At 42.2% G+C, this 8,482-nt stretch overlaps 1 pseudogene; it reads right to left on the reverse strand.

Annotated features, from left to right (window-relative positions):
• The window catches only part of LOC107757788 (E3 ubiquitin-protein ligase HECW1-like), a 43,123-nt pseudogene extending 36,118 nt beyond the window's left edge, over positions 1-7,005 (reverse strand).
• Positions 7,006-8,482: the final 1,477 nt, after the last annotated feature.

An 8,482-nucleotide genomic window follows, 5' to 3' on the forward strand; every position in this document is an offset into this window, starting at 1 on the left:
GTGCTCAGACACCTCAGCCAGTTGGGTCTTCGGGTCAACTGGGAAAAGAGCAAACAGTCAGTCAGACAGCACGCCTCACCCAGGAACGTGCTCAGTCGGTGCTGAACTGCCTCAAGACTTTATCAGGCAGGACGGCGTTCCCACTGAAATTCTTTCAGAGGCTCCTGGGGCATATGGCTGAGTCCCTAGGTGGGTGTGGCGACACGGTACTCACCGGGTTCAGATTACACCGGCCTGCCGCAGAACCTTCAGCCCATGGTCAGATCCCTCGTTTCTTCGGGCAGGAGTGCCCCTGAAACAGGTATCCAGGCATGCTGTGGTATTTACGGATGCCTCTACCACCGGCTTGGGGGCCACATACAACAGGCACGCAGTGTCAGGGGTTTGGACAGGTCCCCAACTGCGTTGGCATATCAATTGCCTCGAGTTGCTAGCAGTACGCCTTGCCCTGAGCCGCCTCAGCCTTTGGGGCAGGAACGTTCTGGTCCGCACGGACAACACTGCGACCGTTGCGTATATCAACCGGCAAGGCGGTTTACGCTCCCATCGCATGCCGCAACTCGCCCACCACCTCCTCCTGTGGAGTCAGAAGCATCTGAGGTCCCTTCGTGCCATCCACATCCCGGGAGTGTTGTCGGCACGGACGCACTGGCACACAGCTGGCCCCGGGACCTGCGCAAATATGTGCTCCCACATCCCAGATCAGGAATGAGGTCTTGTTAGTGGCTCCATATTGGCCCAACAGGACCTGGTTCCCAGAACTCATGCTCCTCGAGACAGCCCCTCCCTGCCCGATTCCTCTGAGGAAGGATCTGCTTTCTCAGAGATGGGGCACCCTTTGGCACCCGCGTCCAGACCTGTGGAAACTGTGTGGTCCCTGGACGAGACGCAGAGGTTCTAAGTGACCTACCCCAGGAGGTAGCTCTCACTATCGCTTCAGCGCGTGCTCCATCCACGAGACAGGCCTATGCGCTGAAGTGGAACCTGTTCGTCGAATGGTGTTCCTCCCACCAGGAGGACCCCCAGAGATGTTCGGTCAGAGCCGTGCTTTCCTTCTTGCAGCATGGGTTGGAGCGTAGGTTGTCCCCCTCCACCCTTAAGGTTTACGTTGCTGCTATTTTGGCCCATCACGACCATATAGAGGGGAGGTCCGAGGGGAAGCATGATCTGGTCGTCAGGTTTCTTAGGGGGGCCAGGAGGTTAAATTCTGCTAGGCCTCCCTCCCTGCCCTCTTGGGATTTGGCATTGGTGCTAAGAGCCCTACAAGCTGCCCCCTTCGAGCCTTTGCAGTCAGTCAAGTTGAAGTTTCTTTTTATGAAGACCCTACTCCTGACTGCATTGGCATCGACCAAGAGGGTGGGGGACCTGCAGGCATTTTCGGTCGACGAATCGTGCCTTGAGTTTGGGCCGGCTGATTCCAGTGCAACACTGAGACCCTGGCCCGGCTACGTGCCCAAGGTTCCTACCACTCCCTTCAGGGAACAGGTGGTGAACCTGCAAGCACTGCCCCTGGAGGAGGCAGACCCAGCCTTAGCTTTGCTCTGTCCTGTGCGCGCACTGCGACAGTACGTGGATAGAACTCAGAGCTCTAGGACCTCAGAACAGCTCTTTGTCTGTTACGGTGGACAGCAAAAGGGGAAGGCTGTCTCCAAGCAGAGGATGGCCCACTGGATAGTGGATGCCATCACCTTGGCCTATGAAGCACAAGGTGTGCCCTGCCCGCTCAGGCTGCGTGCTCACTCCACTAGGGTTGTCGCATCGTCCTGGGCGCTGGCTCGTGGTGCCTCGCTAGCAGACATTTGTAGAGTTGCAGGCTGGGCGACTCCTAACACGTTAGCTAGGTTCTACAGCCTGCGTGTCGAACCGGTTTCCTCCTGTGTTCTCACCTCAAATGAGTAGTGGCACTGAGAGGGTTCTGGCACTGTTCAGAGTCGGCCGTGGAGAAGCAGATCCGCGACCTGGTGGAGAGGCAAACCCAGCTGATAGAGCGGAGAGCCACGCTGGAAACAAATCGGGCTGACACTCACAAGTCCGGGGTAAGTATACAGCACGCTGCTAACTCTCCCACCACCTCTACGCCGTGTGTTTCTCTGCACAGGCCTATGCCACTAAAACAAAAATATCAAGAACAAAATCATAGCACCATGTTTTTGTGACAAGTGCAGATGGCGTCTTCTTGAGTGACACAATGACCTGCAGTGTTTGTTGCACAATAGGACAAGCAACTAAAATGTATCAGTTATTATCTTACAACCCTGGTGTGAAGTTACCGAATCAATCTGAATCACAGCATAGGCCGCGGCCTCACATCCTCCTCCTCAATCTCCCAGACAGTTTGCATGAAGCCTCCAGTGAAACAAAACTCACACAACATGCACTTGAAGCCCTTTTAAAACCACAAAATGTAGACTGTACTGTAGACAAGACTAAACCCAGCATTCAAAAATGTCCACACAAAGGACACGCAGCAAATCCAATTTCATACACAATCACCAGCAGTTTCTCCTGGGCATTCTGGCAAACTTACAGGACAGATAATGCTGAAAAGAGGCTAGAATTCAGACCAGGAAAGTGAATGAGTGAAAAACGAGACCTCAGACTGCATCAAAGGAATCCATTTCAGTAAAATATAACCTATGTGTTCCAATACATTGAGCTTGTCCAGGTGCCACGAGTTCAAATCTGGCATTTCCGCTTTCTGTTCCTCTGGTATCAATATTGTTTCTTGACCTCTATTTACTCTTTACTGACAATAAAATCCCTAAGGGCCAAAAATAAACATCTGTCTGCTGTTATGGAAGATTTGAATAGCAAAATTGACAGCATTTGTGGCATATTGCTGATTATATAAAAAATTATAGTACTACTAGGGATGTGCGCGACGACTAATTTGACTGTCGTTTAAACAAATGTTTTGTATCCGACTAGTCGACTAATCTAAAAGCAAGAAACCCCCAAAAGATGGTAAGAAAAAAAAATGTGCGTGCGTGTAGCATATTGTGCAAATGTTGACTGGCCAAAGATTGTCTGGAATTGCATCACATTGAACTGAAATGCATGTACATAAGACACGAGCAATGATGTGAATTCGGTCAGGGCTTTATCTGCCACGATTGCCTGGCCAGTGCAGGAAGGTCACTGCAGGGCAGAGGGCCAATCGCAGCACAGCAATATCATCAGCAGACCTCCAGCGGTGCGGACACACATGACCCTCGTAAAGGTTAATGAGAGGGCAGATAACAATTTTTGTAATGAGGTCACTGCTTTACTCCATTTTGTTGACAGAAAATAGTTGGAATGCAAATTCCGACGCTGATTGAATCGTTGTGACATGCCGAAACAAATTGAATCCTCCACTGGGCTCATTTGTGTTTACAAGATGAAAGGAAGCTTTAACAATGCACCTTGCAATCACACTGACACAGATAAATTAATTATAATCATTAAGGCCCCGGGGACAGACTCCATTAAATACCACTGTGTGTGTCTGCGTCTCGCACAGGATGAGATGCATTAGCTCAAGCAGCGTCAGGCTCGCTGTGCCAAAATGAAACCCGAGAATCTTAATGCACTTACATAACGGAGCACGCAGGCCTACGGGAGCAGGATATTTCTCTGCAGAATACAGAGATCAAGCCACAATTCTGTTGGAAAGAAGATCTGACGTATGTAATCTCCTCTATGACGTAGAACAGACTCTAGCATGGCACAGAACACGGCAGTAAATCTGCTAACATCTTGCATTTATATTTAATGGCATTAACTACCATGCTACTATTTTTGAACCTCGCAGTTTGTTTACCATGAGAGACCTGGCATTGATTGTTGAATATTGCTTGTTTTGTAACAAATTGCTTATGTTCTTCTACTGTACAAAAGAATCTGCTAAATACATAAATGTAAATGCTGTTTTGCAAATTATAACAGGATGTCACTTGCATTGTATACTGCATTGTATACTGTATATATATATATATATATTGCTGGTTTTGTTCTTCTTAGTCACTTTGGACAAAAGTGTTTGTTAAATGCATAAATGTAAATGCAATTATTCAAATCTGCATGCATGCATAAAAACGGGATTTTAGATTACATTTTAGAATATATGTAATTATATTTAGATTACATTTTATTTAGATTTTAGATTATAACCATATGCCACTGTATTAAAAATGCAATGCTTTGTGAAATCAGTTTAGTAGATGGTGCATAATTTTTCACATACTATTTTTATTATGTATTTTAGTTTTACTGTAGTTTTAATGTAATAAAATAAATGTTAAATTATATATTTTAAGGAACATAATTATAAAAGTACACTACATTAATACATTTTGGTAACAATTTACAATGAGATCCCATTAGTTAATGCATTTACTAATATTAACTAAGAATGAGCAATACATTTGATAAAGTATTTATTAATCTTTTTTAACATCAGTTAATAAAAATACAACCCTTCATAGTTCATGTCAGCTCAGGTCCATTAAACTTTTGATCTGTATAGTAAATGTAAAAATTAACATTTAATAAGAGATTTTATTAATCTTTTTAAATACATTTTAAAAAATACAAATAAATGAAGCATTTTTCATAGTTAACTAATGTAATTAACAAATGTTGGCAAATGGAACCTTATTGTAAAGTGTTCCCATATTTTTAATATATAAGACATACTAATGGAAATATTGTATTATAAAATTACATAATCGCAAAATCAGATATGAGCAGACGCGCTCTGGGAACGCATTTACAGTAAACGTCATGTATAAATAAAAACTTATGAAGTCAGTTCACTCAATAATGTCCACGTCATCATGTGAAGGTCGTTCAACAGGAAGCACTTCTGCCTGGAAAGGAACAAGGCCTTTTTTTTCTTCTGAAGCTTTTCTGTCTCTTGATGCTGATTTCAGAGCGAATCAATAAACTGCTGGTCTCAGGTGAATCAATACTAATCTGCCTCATCTCTGCTCCTCGCCTAAATGATTCCTGCTCTTAACGACTCCTGAGTAACGAACACGTCCCCAACTAAACACGGACAACCAGCTTATCGTCCGTCCCAGACATCAGCTTTTACATATATTATTGTTATTCGCTTGTTTATATTGAATTTCACATGGCAACACTGTTCTGCTGAGTTTCATTTGTTATTTGAAGACAGAAAATGGCTTGTTATTTTCTAATGTAGATATTTTCATCAGATTTTTAAGTGACTATATTAGCATACAGCCATGAACAGTTACATAATCTAAAATGATTATCGATCTATGACTGTCTGAGCTCATCTCAACTTAATTTGCATCTACTTAGGATGGAGTTTAGGTGTAGACATTTTAATATGAGGCGTAGCTTATGCGTATATTGTAAGGTTTAAGATGCTGTTTGGGTAGTTTGATATTTATTTAATGAGCCTCAGAAAGTTTGACTTTTATTATTTATTATAAAAAAGTTGATAATTCTCTGATTGATAATTCTCAAAAGGTCTAGTAATAATTTGAAAGTAATTTTTTTACCCATTTTAATTCCCGATTTTAGTGTCCCTCCTACGGTCAGCTTTTCAACTATTTAAAAGAAAAAAGTAAAATGCTTTTTTGATGTAAAAAATTTAAAATTAAGTAATAATACTAGGGCTGCACAATTAATCGAATTTCTAATCGTGCTTACAATTACAGATGCCACAATTACGTAATCGTTCAAAGCGGCAATTAATCGTTCAAAGTCCACTTATGTTATTCTGCGTGCGTAAGATGCGTTTTTTTTCTTTCTACATGTTATCTTAAGGGTTTTCCCCATTATTTTAATTTTAGTTTTAGTATAACATTATAATACCATTCATATTTTTACTTTTTTATAATTTAAAGAAGAAACCAATCCGATGTATAGTTGACATTTGAGGCATAGTTCTATAGAAAAGCACTAAAAGTTTTTCAGTTCGAGTGTTTTCATATTTTCAGCTTGTTTACTTTCATATAAAAATACGGCATGCAGTTGCATAAAACAATGGTATAAACATCATTCAATGTAAATTGTGATAATCGTAATTAATAATCGCAATTACAATTTCAAGGGAATAATCGACAATTATGATTTTTGTCATAATCGTGCAGCCCTAAATAATACTAAATAATGCTAAATAAGGACAAATTGTTGCTATAGTTAATGTGCCATCTATTCGGAAGACCCATATATATAGACATAGATATGTATATACGAGTATGAGTATGTACACACACACATACATCACACAACATACACGTGTAAATAATACATATTGTATATGGCTTTAGGTGTAGTGTTGCTGTGTCGAGCTTAGGGTTCAGGAATGAGGATGAGGATGCTCATCTGGGCCAAACACACACGCACGAGCACGCAAACGCACGCACGCACCACACAAAGACGCGCGAGGCCGCGACTGATGCTTAACATCATCTGAATAACACTAGGCAAAATAAAACAAAGCAGCTTTTAAAACAGCAGTATTTCGCAGCGCGCTACACTGCTGAAGCCTAGTGACTGTCTGTGTACTGTTCAGGAATGAGGATGAGGATGCTCATCTGGGCCAAACTCACACGCACGAGCACGCAAACGCACGCACGCGCGCACCACACAAAGACGCGCGAGGCCGCGACTGATGCTGAACATCATCTGAATAACACTAGGCAAAATAAAACAAAGCAGCTTTTAAAACAGCAGTATTTCGCAGCGCGCTACACTGCTGAAGCCTAGTGACTGTTACCGTACTGTCATCCGCTGCCTCTCGCTGCAGACATCGCAAATCACGCCTGGCTAGCGGTACATTAGAGTAATACACACATACACATACACACACACTCACCTGGGTCAGTATCACCTGCCGGTGAATCATCACCTTCTCGTTCATATGGCCATTATCCGTCCCATATTTACCCGCACAACAGCCGCCCTTTCCTCACATTTGCCCTGTTTGCTAAGCTACCGCAGGAGATGCTACATCCTCTTTCCTGGGTACCAGGAGCCTGTAACCAATGGAAACGCTCCGTCAGATTGATTTCTGTTTTTCCCCCCTCCAGTTATGACCGGGATGACGTCATTCACCCCACCCGCGCACGTACGCGCATTATCTGGACGCTGACTGGATGGCGACTGGCTGCTGATTGGTCGTCCCTGTGGTGACTGGATATGATTGGATGAAGGGATTGTTGGACCTTCAGGACGCTGTTGAACAAGTGCTTCTGGGAAACTGTGTTTTCATGACAGAAAATGATTGTTTATGCAATTAACAACTCGTAAAATCCAAAAAATGGAAATATATGTATATGAGTTTAGAAGAGATTATAATATGAATTTAGAAAGAGATTATAAATTAATTTAAAGGTTATAAATAAGCACAAATATGCATGTGCATGTTTAGCTGATAAAGGAGGCGTACGGTCCTGATTTTAGACTTGAATGAAACTGATGGGAAGATTGGAGTATTTGGGAGTATGGGAGTAGGTGCGTCCCAAATCTCGTGCTTATGCACTATTCTATGACGTTTTATAGTATAATTAGTGCGAGTAGCGTGTTTACACTGAAGATTCCAAAAAGAAAAAGTGCACTTTAAATACCCGGATGATGCACTTAAATAACCGAAAAACGAAGTGTGGAATGTTGGACACTTCACGCGGCATTTATATGCAACGTTGTAATTCTCTTGTTGTTCATATGCAAAAATAAATAAATAAATAAATGTTGGACACTTCATGCATCTGTCGCAGCTTTAATTACGTAGCGAAAGGGGAGGGGCTATCAGACGCTGATTATGAATGACAAAATAACCTTATATAACTCATACTATGGTTGAGTACATAGTGCATAGGTACATAGTGTATAAGTGCATAGTGTGTAGTGCGTCATTTGGGACACAGCTTTTCTCATATTTTGTACGGATATTCGTTTCAATGAACCGGTTCTTTTACTCCCCTTACGTATTTCTAATAACTCTAAGTGTTATGGTATGTCACGCTGAGACATTCAAATAAAGTCATATGTGAACGAATATTGCTGATTATTACATTTTAGTGGTGTTTGTTTGTTTCATTCGGTTGTCCTGCATGCCGAACTTGTCCAAAATATAGGCTACTCGGTATTTGTCAGTTGCGTGGTCTACATCTTGGATAGTTCCTTTATATCCTGTGGACTTTCGTTAAAGGGGTCATATGATGCTGCTAAAAAGAACATTATTTGGTGTATTTGGTGTAATGAAATGTGTTTATGCGGCTTAAGGTTAAAAAAATACATTATTTTCCACATACTGTACATTATTGTTTCTCCTCTATGCCCCGCCTTTCTGAAATGCAGAAAGCATTTCAGAAAGCTTTCTTACAAAAAAGAAAGCTTTGTATGATTTTTTTACAAAGCTCATCGGTCTGAAAAGCGAGGTGTGCTCTGATTGGCCAGCTATCCAGTGCGTTGTGATTGGCCGAATACCTCAAGCGTGTGACGGAAATGTTACGTCCCTTAC

The sequence above is a fragment of the Sinocyclocheilus rhinocerous genome, unplaced genomic scaffold (assembly GCF_001515625.1).
Source record: "Sinocyclocheilus rhinocerous isolate Xijiao unplaced genomic scaffold, SAMN03320098_v1.1 scaffold112, whole genome shotgun sequence".
NCBI lineage: Eukaryota > Metazoa > Chordata > Actinopteri > Cypriniformes > Cyprinidae > Sinocyclocheilus > Sinocyclocheilus rhinocerous.